Source organism: Pinus tabuliformis, chromosome 1_2, assembly GCF_031772625.1.
Source record: "Pinus tabuliformis cultivar Carrire ecotype Pingquan chromosome 1_2, CPIR1, whole genome shotgun sequence".
Classification (NCBI taxonomy): Eukaryota; Viridiplantae; Streptophyta; class Pinopsida; order Pinales; family Pinaceae; genus Pinus; species Pinus tabuliformis.
The window spans coordinates 232,506,195-232,520,215 of record NC_142298.1 but is presented as its reverse complement, the minus strand read 5'-3'; the positions used below and the strand labels follow the sequence as shown (position 1 = coordinate 232,520,215).

The window sequence follows — 14,021 nt, the reverse complement described above, 5'->3', positions numbered from 1 at the left end:
TTAGAATCAAATCTATAGATAATATAAAGAAATTGTAATATTTGCAAACATGATTAATAATGATTAAATATGATTGTTGTCGAAAGATATGAAAGGTATGTTATGAAATAGAATGAGCTTAATAAATAGAAGAAAACTTTTGGTGATGTTAAAGTATGGTTTGGAGCAGATTATCTGGAGGTGGCATTGAATGGAGAATTTCTTTCGCGTTTTTTTTGCGAGCAATGTTTTTGTTGTCCTTCATTTTATTGTAACGATCGAAACTAAATGCAGGGAAAATCCAAAGATCTTGTAGAGAAGGTACTCTTGAAATTGCTGCGAATGTGAGACCCTGACGTTCAGGTTTCCCAATGTCAATTGTTGCTTTTGACGGTGTCATACCTTGAGACTTATGTATGGTTAAAGCCTAAGCCATCTTTAGTGGAATTTGCGTACATCCATTTCTTTTTATTGCTGGAATAGGCAAGTGAGTGGGATTTCTTTCATCCCAAGGAGGCCCGATGTATTTGGGAAAAGCCATGACAACAAATGTTGGAATTTGTGGTGGTGCAATTCATTATTTGTAAAATATGGTTACAATTTCTCCGAGGGAACCATTAACAAGTCCGGTTGAAACCTAGAGGTTGGAAGTTAACATAATTTTTTGGCCATTGCATAGTAACAAAATTCGCTCAAGTTGCTCGTCTTCTAAGGAAATGTTTTCAATACGTGTTGTCATCTTCAGCAATGGATCTTGCGATTGGAGTGTTTAGAGATTTTATCATTTGCTTATTATGGACAATTGTTTGAGCATTTATTGGAAATAGATGCATGGAATCATGGAAGGAATGTATTTCATCTTCTGATAAAAGGGAATCTATGCACGACATGAGTATGTTATAGTCTTCGATTGTTGGATTTGCATCTCTAATGTTCTGGAGGATGTTCCTAAAAGTAACCTGGGCGATGTTGTTGCCTTGTTGACGAAATGTTGTGTCTAATGTGATCACTGTGTTGAAGGTGTTCCACAATGCACTTCCGTGGCTTGTCCCTACATATAGAGGTATGTGTTTGACAGGCGGTAACTAACCGAGATCACCAACCAATACAATGGAACAACCACCGAAAGGAGTGTTTCTTTGCTGTGGAAATGCCTCTCGAAGATGTTCGTCAATATGGTTGAGAAGCTTTGGCCCAATGAATCTCATTTCATCGATTATTATGTACCTTATATGTTTGAGTTCTTCTTGGAATTTTGAAAGAGCATTGCCTTCTAAGGGCATAAGATCCTTTATAGGAAGGTGGAGAGCAGAATGGATAGTCGATGCTTGTATGTTGAAGGCAGCAACCCCTATAGGGGCGAGGAGCATGATCGATGAAGGTTCTGGGCTTGCAAGGGTTATGAGCATATCTTTGATGCAATTGATAAGGAGGGATTTTCCTGTACCAGTAGTGCCTTATATTATCATTCTGAGAGTGGTTAAACAATCCTTCTTAGCAAAATGATTAGAAATAATATTTAGAGCTTTTCTTTGCATTGGAGATAATGTAGTAAGGGTCTTCAGGAAACGTTGATGTGTTTGAAGAATGTGTTGGATGGAGAGGCTATTCTCAATGAATTGTATGGAATTATTTTGTAGATCTAATGGGATAGTGGTATGATTCCAGTTATGGTTGTCATCAAAGCCACAAAGGCCAAGCATGTCAAGGTCATTTATGAGAAGCTCATTTGTAGGGATAATTGGGAGAGTAATTCCCATTCATTTATTTCAATGGTGTCTGGAGGATTGGTTTCATGAATAGTTGAGTTATCATTTGTGACAGATTCAATATCAGATATTGTGCGATGTTGATGCCAAGGCTTGTAGAATGGATTAAATGTTTTCCAATTTGTGATTAATTCTGCTGCAGAATCTCCTATATCTTGTACGATATGGCGAAAGGATTTGTATAACATAACTTCAACTCTGCAAAAGTCAACATAGCAAGGTTTGGTTGTGGATGGTATGGAAGAGTAACGTGGTATGACCTGAATAATTGCTTTTGTAGGTCTTAGTTTCCATTTGTTTGTTTTACGACAAGGAGCATATGACCAAGATCTTGCTACTTCTATAAGTGATGCGTATTCTAGGGTAGAAGGGCATTGGATATATGTATCTATGATGTGTGTGGATGTAGTGGAGGTGGTGTTTGTTTGTGGAAGGTGCATAAGAATTTTTTGGTTTACGTTTAGAGAAAATAATGGTCGACTACACAATGTTAATGGTAATTTTTGCAGCATATGGCAGGTTTCTTGTGCTCCAATGTCACGATCAACAAGGGTTTTTGCAAGAAATTTTCGAAATGCAGATGTTGTTGGGTCAGCAATGGATGAAGCGAGGAAAATTCTACGTAGCATGTGGTGGAAGCTTTCAGATTTTTTTCTGCTTTGGATGCATATTTTGTGATATATTTTTGTACAGCGTGTATGGAGAGTACTGGTTGGCAGTCAACATTTGCATGCAAAATAGATAGGATGGTAGGATTATGGGTATTGAGTCAATCGTCATTGCAAGCAGGGGTGTATGTTTTTTGGCCATTGGATTCAATGAATAAGGATGATTTTGGATGTAATTCCCATGGTTATTTATAATGACATTTGAATGAGGATCCATTCTTTCTTAAGCATGTGCTTTTGGTGCATTTTGTGTGACGTTCAATGCAATTGATGAGTTGTTCATAATCATTGAAAGGATTGGTTCTAAAGATTTGCGGCATGGACAATAGACAAAGGTATTCGAGATTTGTCCAAGCAATTGGTTTGTTTGAAATTGAAGGAGTACGAGGGTTCCAAGCGGAAATATATCTGTCGAAGAACTGCCTAGTAATATCAACTGCTTATGCGTCTTCCCAATTGAGGCTTTCCATATCAGGTGCATTATCTATCCAAAGGAAACCATGGATGTGTGCAGATTCCCTATGTTGTCATTCATACCTGTCAAGTATGCATTTCTGTAAGATAATTTTGTAGTAGGTGAGGTATGATGTTTAAAGTGTTATGAAAAAATGCGATAGAATGCGTACCTGTACCAATAGTCTTTTGTATGCAAGTGTTTCTCTAAGATAATTTCACGAAATGATGTGAACCTATGGTGCATATATAGTGATGTTAAATGTGGGTTATAGATAATGTTATCATTTCTCCATTTTTGTTGTTTTGCAATATCAGAAGGTTGACATCTAGGCATGATTGCATGAAGATCAGGCCATTTTGTATCAGCTGCACTTAATGTGAAGAAGAACATCGGGCAATCGAGCTGAGATATCATGTATGTTAGTTCATTTTTAGCTTTGTGCCAACAATATCTTGTTCCACGTAAAGAGCAACCGAATCGCATGACTTGCTTTGCCAATTGCTCGTCTGGAAATTGTTTTAATCAGATGTTCAGATCTTGAATAGATGTTGGAAAGTTATCTGTGATGTTCTTTTTCAAAAAAATTAAGGTTATTGCTTGATTATGATGTCGCATCATGAGATTATATATGTAATAATGAAACTGTGGGTGCTTTACGAATCTATTATCGTAGTAACGTAGGAGATGAAGTGCATATTCATGTAACTACACTGCTTTCATTCTTGGTTGATTTGGCATTACAGTGCCTGTCGGGAAAAGGGTGGGGAAATCCATAGAGAGTAGACCTTCTATGTTGTATTCATTGATTAGGGATAATCCAATTGTTGGCCATTAAATTGTAGTATTAGAATGGTGGTTGTCAGCATGTAAATAATGGAGGATTTCTTGGATTTCTGTATTTGTATTAGGAATAATGGGTACGAATGATGATGTTTGGTGTAGGGATGGGTTTGCGGAATCTTTCGTGGGCTCATGTGGTGGTTCAAGTGAAAGGTGGACAATTATTTCTGTAGTATTGGAATGGTGAAGGGAGGAGGAGACATCGGTGGGGATCGTTGGTAAGGATGCTAGTGCGTTGTTATCAATATCAACATTCTTATAGTATGGGTCATTTGAAAATTTGTATTCTAATGCAGCGAGAACGCGACGTCTACTGACAATGCAATCATAAGCCTTATGGTCACTACTATGATGGGTGACAATTAGAATGTCAAAGTCTTCAACACGTCATGGCAACATGTTTGCGATTTTTGTAATGTCTTGTGGAAAACAAATTGTGTGGCCACTGTATTTATATTGGCCACCACGTGCATGTGTTACCTACAGTATAGGGTTAAACCTAGCAATGGACATTTCATCTATTTGTGAAAGAGATGTAAGGAAAGCTGGTTGAGTACTAGGTTCCATGTTATTTGATAATGAGAAGTGATGACCCTTTGTTTCAGAGATTCATTTGGAGCAGCAATACATTTGGTTGGAATTTTGGATATGTATTCCAGGATATGATTCAAGACAAATGGAGCATGGGCATTTAGGTGCAACTTTATCAATCTTTGCATGGAAATCTCAATGTGCTTCATTAGTGTAAATGTTGTTGAAATCATGTGCAAAGGAGGGGTTAGAGCAATGAGGTATGGATGTATTTGTTTGAGAGGTTTGCTGAAAAGATAAAGAGTTTGATAATTGCAAAGGAGGATTTTTTTAGGGGTGGGTCGTTTCAAATGAGGAATTTTGGTTTTCCTTCTGTTTTTTGTGTTTTTGACATTCTCTGATGCCTTTTTTTGCCTGATAAAGCTCACATCGACGTGAATTTATTCGTTCTTTATTTGTTGCATAGTATCTTTGGGCACGTTCATCATTACAAGAAGAAGACATTCGCAAAAGTTATGGTACCTATAAGCAAGAGAGGGGAAAACAAGAATGTTGTTTGGAAAGAACAACCATATTATTGTATAAAAGTGCAAGAGGAGAAAGAAATTTAAGTTTTGAATAGTTGTATGTGAATTTTTTATTTGAATAATATGTTTGAAAGAACATTTTAGTAATTTTCCTTTATACATGTAGATAGTTTCATGTGTAATGCAGCAAGTTACCTCATTTTTTAAAAGAAAGAAGATGAATAAAAATGTGAATTTGTGTACTTACATAATGCTAGATACAATGGAGGATGAATACTTATTTCAATCCTATATAAGAGAATTTCGTGAGAAGGCATCCAACAATATATGGTGCAAAATTGTATTTGTAAAATAAGATAATAGGAATTGTCAAAAAGTGAGGAATACATTTTGTGATATCTATATACGATATAGAGATGTTTTCAATTGCTCGAAGGATGTTGTTGAATTCTGCTGTGAAATGAAATATTTCTTCTTTTATGATAATGCATTTCAATCGTGGTATTCCTTTAAAAAAATTTGTCTACATCGATAGTTTGAAGATATGATCTGTCCATAGAGCTTTGGAGACAATTTCCTTGATTAGATCTAGATCTGAGGATAATAAATAGAAGTCTTTGGCATTATTCCCAAGAATCGTAGATCCCGCATCTTCGAAAGCAACAGTTGAAGCTAATTCACCAGTGTGATATTGTATGTCGGTTTTCAGTAAGTATTTATAATCATAGACACTTACTTCAGCATTGCATTTTGGGCAAAACCACATAATTGTATTTTGTGGAATAATTTTTTTCATGCATTTTTTCCCATCAACGATGGACGGGCAAGAAATGTAGTAAAAACTATCCATCCCAATTTTTGTTATTGTGCCCTTTAATTGGAAGAATGTTGGTTTCTCTAAGGAATCCATACTGTAAATATCAGCAATTGTTATTTTTTTTTTGTTGATGGCCAAAAGGAGATCTTGTTGTCAAGGATGTAGAAGCTACAGTCGAACCTTCTTTTTTAAACCATGACTTTAGCGTGTGGGCCTCTTCAATGTCAGGATCTACAAGAATAATGGATCTCGTTGTAGTGCCGACATTTTTTCCATTAAATTCTCCAACACGGACATACTTGATTGCAATGATGGGGTTATTTCCTGTAGCACATAGGGAGGATATTTCTTGTGATAAAGCATCAAAATTATCTCCCCAAAATATTTCATCTATGTTATACCCAGACATGTCTTGAAGTTGTAGTGTTTGTTTAGTAACTTCAGAGCTGTCTTTTCTACGTATAGTGCACACATTAGAAATGTTTGTGACAATACCAAGAATATCAACAATGGAGTTGACATTTGTTGTTATGATATCATCGATTAATTTTATATTGAATTGCACTGTTGGATTATGTTTTTTTCGCTGGCAACATGTTCTATGGTAGATGTTGCATTTAACAAAATTTCTCAGTCATTGTTTAAGTGGTTGTACTGCTTATTAGCCATTTTCACATTCTCTTTAGTGACAATGTAGACATTTCCATGTTGGATTTTGTCAGAAAAATAATCTGCTACATTGTTGAAACATTAAATATGTATTTCTCCAACCTCTGTATCGAACAGGTCAAAACCAAACACTTTACCGGGTCCGTATTGATTCTGAAATTTTCGAAGAGTTGTTTTCCTTTGAACGTATCCTTTTATGCACCAATTTGAGTGGTAATTTTGTGCATTGATTTGATGGGAATTTGAACTGGCAGGATGAATGGGGTTGGAGTAGTTGGAAGAGGGCAGTGTCTTTTTGATGAAGGATCTAGGTTCGATGAGGAAGGAGTGTTTTCTTCAGATGTGATCGGGATACTCATAGTTTTTGGATTGCCAGTTAAGGGTGAAAATGAAGTATAAATATCGAAGTCTATTAGCTTTAAAGACCTACACGACACATGAGAGTCATAGGAATAATTGTTAGAAGCGGAAGTGTTATCGATAAAAATGTTAAATTTGAAATAAGAAATTTATAACAAACTTACATTGATGGACCAATCGCTGAAGTAGTCCAACTTTTAACATTTATAACAGAACCCTTTTGAAACAAGCCTGTTGCTATGAGGTCATTGAAATATTTTTGAAGCATAATGTGTTTCTTATGTGTTCCATCAGAGATGGCAGTACGATATCGTGGACTTGAATTTTGCATTGATTGTATGGGTTCAAGTTCAACAATTTGTAGGTATGGTTGAATATGAATTGATCCAGATAGCATTGAGTAAATTGCATTCTCAATAAGGTTTGTTGTCATTTTCTGAAAGTCGAGATAACAAAATAAGTATTGTACAAAACAAAACACAAAATGTTGTTTTCTTTGTGTACGATGTTTAACATTCATTACATTCCTATAACAGTACATGAAAATATATGAACTAAAGGGAAAGAAGCATGTTCAATTTGTTTGTAAATGAGTGGTTATCTAAGTTTGTAAACATAATAATGAATATATTTATTACAACAACTTATTTATGATCATTATTTTTCAAACATAGTTAAAACTGTAAATTAACAATTTCAGAAACCTATGCATGTTAGAAACAATCAAACAAGCATAGCATACTTAATACTATAAACTGTAGATTTCATAAACCTACCAACATTTCCTATTCAATAGAAGTAAGATTCGTGCCAAATGCATGGTATTTCAAATTTATGTACTCTATAATCTAAATATTAAGCTATCCAAGACAATTTGCCAATTATTATGTAGCAGACAAAGATATTGCTTGGACAAAATATCATTGAATATTTTAACAGAAAAAATGTGTACAAATATTTATAGGCACACTCCTTATACCTCAATTTTTTTGGTTTCAGCTTCAGCTTTTGAAGTCTGCAGTTTTATCCAAGCATCAATTCTTTCTTCTTCTCATTGATATCTGAAATTTACAGACAAAGAATAATTATGAAGAATAAGTGGAGAGTGACAGTTTAGGAATAATATAATCATATTATATTGTAAAGTATTGATGAAACCATGCTCAAAACAGTACAAATATTAGTCCATAGGTCCTCATTGCCTTTGATCCTTAGTTAAACATTCCCATATTAGTTGTGAAGCTAGTAAAGAATTTAGAAGATTTACTAAAACCATAAGCTGGAAACATGAAAATCCTAAGCTGGAAAAATGAAAATCCTCTTAGGTAAGGAAGTCCCTTCTTAGCCTTAAAGCGTTAGGTAAGGAAGTGGCCTGAAATAGCTAATATGCAGTAATATGACTTTGCTAATCTACTAAAGATTTTCCAAAGCACATGCCCAACTTTTGAGAGACACTTTGTGTAATTGTTAACATTGAGTGGGAAGAAACCAAGTTATATTTCCTTGGAATATTGTTTGTAAACATATAATCAACAATACCTCTGTTTCTAAAATCTTTGAATGATACAAATTCTGCCCTACATTAAGATGCCTGCAAATGATGAAGTTTGTAATGGTCAGAAAGAAAGAACTGAACTCAATTAATGAGCATGGGTTAACAACTACCCCACTGGCACCTTTTGCTAAAAAAATAAAGGATAATATTAAAATAATAGTTGTAGCTGGTATAAATAGGTCAGGATACATGTTATTGGGAACCAAAACAAAAAGAACTATCCGTAGACAATTTTTCCAGATTTGTCCTTGGCTGTTCTGGAAATTTTATGTTCAATTAGCAAGTGAGATGAGTAGTCTCATTTAGGAAATGGAGAATCCTCAGTATCCGAGGCAGAGTAAAAGAAAAAAATTCAAAGCTATGAAGATATCACTAAACCTAAAGTTTGGACAATAGTCTTATGACTTTGTTTTGGTGCAGGTAATGCAAGCCCTTGAGCACTTGCCTGGCAACATCAGCCAAATAGTGTTCTGGGACTTTTGAATGGCAACATGTGGCCTAAAATAGCTAATATGCAGTAATATGACTTTGCTAATCTATTAAAAATTTCCAAAGCACATGCCTTTGTTTCCGTAGAATAAAATATCAATGGAGGGAAGGTCATTTAACTGAAAACCAACAAATTTCCATTTAAAATTGAATAAAAAGGACAGGCTAGGAGGTTGGTACCCCAATGTGTGTTTGGCCATTTTCCTTCAGTCTTTGTAAGTTTGTTAATATTATTTCAAGTTGTGATATTACGCTCTATCACATTCCATTGTATAATTGTATCATTATACAAAACTGTGGTTGCTAAATAAACTCTAATCAAAATTAATAGTATTGATAAATACCCAATTCCCTATAAATGTACATTGAGATACAAACCAAAACTTAACTACTTTTTTTATATCTCCCTGCAATCAATTCTAATATATTCAAACCTTTAACAAGTCTTCTAGCAAGGTCTTCCTCCAAATATTAGGAGTTCTCAAGTGTTTCAACCTTCAATGTATAGGTTCCCAAAACGAAGGTTACATGGATCATGTGTGACTATCATGATTCTAAAACCATAAGCTGGAAACATGAAAATCCTGAGAATCAAAGTTTAATCTAAATTATCATCTTCACTTCCACATCCTACAATGGAATCGCTGATAATGCCCTAATTTGATGATACAACCATAAGGGTTAACAACTACCCTGTTGGTGCCTTCTGCTAAAAAGAATCATAAGAAGTTTGTAATGGCCAGAAAAAAAGAACTGAACTCAATTAATGAGCATGGGTTAACAACTACCTTGTTGGTGCCTTTTGCTAAAAAAATAAAGGATAATATTAAAAGAATGATTGTAGCTGGTATAAATGGGTCAAGATAGGTGTTAATGGGAACCAAAACAAAAACAAAAAGAAACTATCCTCAGACAGTTTTTCTAGATTTGTCCTTGGTTGTTTTGGAAATTTTATGTTCAATAAGAAAATGAGATGAATAGTCTCATTTAGGAAATGGAGAATGCTTAGCATCCGAAGCAGAGTAAAAGAAAAAAATTAGTTTCTTCCTCAGAATGGAAAATATGCAACTGCAATTTATAGAGACTTTATTTTAAATAAAACTTACGATGGAAAATTACCTTTATGTGCAATGTCGGCAACATAACGTGTCGTTATATCAAATATTTTTATTGAATTTTTGTTTATCGGGATTTTTGAATTAGAAATGCATTGAATTTGACAGGAGTGTTATTGATTAAAAAAATTTAAATATGGATCTTTAAAAAACATGATTTTTCTTTTATTTTATTAAAGTATGGAATATTTTAAATAAATTTGAAATAAAGTATTGAATATTTACGCCGTAAGGCGTTTCCCTCTAAAATCAACTCCCCTCTCTGCCCACCTGACATCCTTGTAAGCCACACGATTATATGTTAGACGATTGCAACAATTTCAGCCGTTGATTCAAAGGGGTTGCCCAAACGGTTTGGGCGTTTCATTTGGCATCTGGTCGTAAACAATGAATAGTTTCATCCCCGCAGCTGAACCGGGCTCCAGTGCTACATGCGTCCCACTAACCTTGTCATTCCCTCCCTGAACACTTTCGTTATCCATTTCACTGTGATTTCTTGGCCACTGCTAGGGAGAACGCCGATATAAATCTTCCCAAATCCCCCTGGTACAAAACATTTTCGTCCCTGAATCCACTGGTGGCGATGCGGAGTTCCTTGTAAATGAATCTATGGGGCCAAAAATCCTGCTCCCATTCTTCGATCTTTTCTCTAATGCCATATTGCCTTTGCTATGGAGCCAGAATCTCTACAGATTCGCAGTTTGATCATTGCAGAAGATGTAAGGGTTTTTCTTCCTTTATTCTTTCTGAAAAAAGGGTTTTCCTATATAAAAGAGATGTATTACATCTCTTGCAATATGATCATATTTTGTTCAATCATCTCTCTGCAATCAGAATACACGCTTCATATGTTTATATAATGTAAATCCATCGAACAAAGCCTCAATTGTTTCAATTTTGTATCCATGGAGATTCAAGGGAAATCAGTAACAGATGCATGGTTCGATGTCAGAGTGATATACTTAAGATTGAACTCCTGTTTTCTTAAAAGTGCACCAGATTGTTTTACGATTTTGTTTCCTGCTAGAAGCATGTCAACCGTTCTTCAGGTTAATGGCATCAAAATTCCTTCCGTAGAGCAGACCTCTCGCAAGCTGCGAAGAGACAGAGTAGATACAGAATTTGTCGAGGCAACTTATATCAGTACCGATAATCTGTGCACTAATGAGGGCTTTCTGAAGTCTCAGGTGAACAAATTATATGTGCTTTCTGCACTACATTGTTTGAATATCATTATTCTTTATATTCTTTATTGAGTATTTATATTCAGGGAAATTTCTGGATCATTTGATGCAGCTTTGCATCATTGTTTCTATTATTCTTAATAAACCACTATTCTTGATCAACCACAAGCCAGTAGGCCTACTTCTCCTCCCTAACAATGCCCTTAGAATAGTTTCACCAATTTTTTCCTGCCTTGCTTTAATCCCTCCTATAAAGATATTAAGATGTACTTGCACTCGCACCTTCCGAACCTTTTTCACCTGCAGCAACAATATCCCTCTCTATAGTGCTACTACTGAAATGCTCTTCCTGAGAAAAGCGTAATGGAATCTCTGAAATGCGATTAGCACTGTTTTCATCTGGATCATCCAGCATCGCAGTTTCCTGAAGTTGAAGGGCATATTCTAAGTTCCACAGCACATCACCCATGGTGGGCCTGTCAATACCCTGATCAGCCAAACACTTTCCAGCCATCTCTCCGAACATTCTCAGGGAGTTAGGGTTGATGCTATCTACAAGATGCCTATCAATAATTTGGTCAAGCATGCCTCTACTTTTCCAATGCATTGCCCACTCCGCTAGATTGATTTTATCTCTGGGAAGAGAAGGATCAATGACCGGCCTTGCACACAGTAACTCCATAAGCACTACTCCAAAGGAATAGACATCGGATTTTTCTGTCAATTGCTGCCTTCTGAAGTACTCAGGGTCAAGATACCCAAAGCTACCTTTGACAGCAGTACTCACATGGGTTTGATCCAGAGCAAGTCCAATCTTTGAAATCCCGAAGTCTGCCACCTTGGCCACAAAATTTTCATCCAACAAAATGTTGGTTGTCTTTACATCACGGTGAATGATTCCCTGCTCTGCTCCTGTGTGAAGGTAATGAAGACCCCTAGTGGCCCCTATGCATATATCAAGTCTTTGTTTCCATGACAAAGGAGGAAGATCTGATCCATACAAGTGTTTCCTAAGAGGTCCATTGGCCATGTACTCATAAACCAAAATCATCTCAGAATGCTCCTCACAATAGCCAATAAGAGAAACTAGATGATGGTGGCGAAACTTAGACAACATTTCAATTTCAGTCTGAAATTCTGCCATGCCTTGTGCAGAGCTTCGATTTCCCCATTTTACAGCCACTATGGTTCCATCTGCAAGCATCCCTGTGAACACTTTACCAAACCCACCTACACCCAGAACCAAACTCTCATCAAAGTTTTTGGTAGCTTCTTCTATCTCTGAAAATGTGAAATGCCGGCCTAGACTTGAAGGTCCAGGAGAAGCAGGACTCCCAGCTGACACTTTGCTTCCCTTGCGTCCTTTAGTTTCAGAATGCCCTCCATGTAGTGGAAGAGGCAACCAGGGTTTAGTAGAGAGTTTTTGAGATCTACGACAACAGAAGAAGTAGATCACCATTAATAGCCCAAGAGCAACAAAAAATCCTACAACGGATCCAACTATTAGACCAACTTTGCTATTCCTGTTTGATCTGATAGAACTGTTCTATGGGAAAGGTCCATCCAGACTTTTGTTAGAGTTTCTCATCTTCATAATCTCCAGCCCATTTAATATGGCGTTGGGGAGAACACTTGCCGTATTTATTGTAGGTCCTACTTTGACAACAAGATTTTTCGATCTAGTAGATGTATTAAGTACTACAAAATCGTTGTAATAAGTTGCTTCCAAGTTATTTTGTGTTGCAGCTGATATATCAAAATTACCGCCCATCACATTATCATTGTTAATATATACATTGAAGTATAACGCATTCAATGCTTTGCTCACAATATTGCAGAAATGCATCCGAATGAAGTATTGGTAATCTGGATCCACAGTAAACAACTAAGAAATGTTGAAAGTTGGGTTTGTGACATTGGCTGCAGCCATCTCCTTAGCAGTAGCATATACAATATTGGGAGTGGTTTCATTAGTAACTAGTCCTTGGCGGTACACAATATTGTTGGCCGGGATGTTGATATTTTGGGCAAGCAATTTTGAAGCTAAGAAGCTTGTATCAGGATCCCAAAATCTCCCAAGGGTGTCATTTTTAGGGGTAATCAATGGTCCTCCCATATTAAGTCTGTAAATTGTTTCAAAAGCATGCTCAGATAGACCACTGTAAGTATTAGGCAGGGGCACAGCTTGAGCTGTGTCTGAGATCGAGTTGATTTAGACCATCTTGAAATTAGCTTCCCATACAAATTTCAAATATTTATTTTATGTTGGATTTTACTTGATAACTCTGCTGCTTTGTATTCAGGGTAAGTATCCTCTGGTTTCCCAAAGCGGTATGCATCAACTCCACATCTTCATCTTTATGCTGGCAATTCTCCATGTGTTATATAGTATCTTAACTGTCGCACTAGCAAGAGCAAAGGTAGGTGGAAGGGGAGATCAATTATTTTGTCCAATAATGTTCAGTTAAATTCTGCCTTGGGTTTTTACTATTTTGACCTCTGCATGCATTTATATCCTCTGTTAATACTGATATTTACAATTCCTCTTGATGCCTAGATGAGGCGTTGGAAAGAGTGGGAAAGGGAATCACAAACTTTGGATTATGAGTTTTCAAATGGTGAGTTGATGTTCTTTTATTTCTTCTCCCTTAACTGGGTTGCTATGGAATCTTATTTACTCCATTCTCTGGAGTCTCTTTAAGTTGAAAAGTAATAACTGGTTGGCAACCTGCCAATTCCAATTGGGATATACTATGTTAGTTATAGGCTGATTGGTCAATGGATATTAGTTCAACTTCAGTTCACCTATATTCTAGAGAATAATTTGGACATTGCCATGAAACTACAGGTTCCTAAATATGTCAAGAACAGAGTTATAAAAATAAAAGACCATTATTGTCATATTTGTCCATTATAACCAGCGCATATAACTACTAGCTACAGTGTCAACACTGCTCTTCTAACTTTCTACCACATCATCAAATGGCCATTACATCAAGTCCTGGAATGATGGCTTTGCAAATGAAAGTAGAGTAGGACTGCAATCATTTTTTCATGAACT

General features: G+C 36.0%; 1 pseudogene; it reads right to left on the bottom strand.

Annotated features, from left to right (window-relative positions):
* Positions 1-11,219: 11,219 nt before the first annotated feature.
* LOC149205245 (receptor-like protein kinase THESEUS 1 pseudogene) lies at positions 11,220-13,160 on the bottom strand (annotated as a pseudogene).
* Between the last annotated feature and the right edge of the window lie 861 nt (positions 13,161-14,021).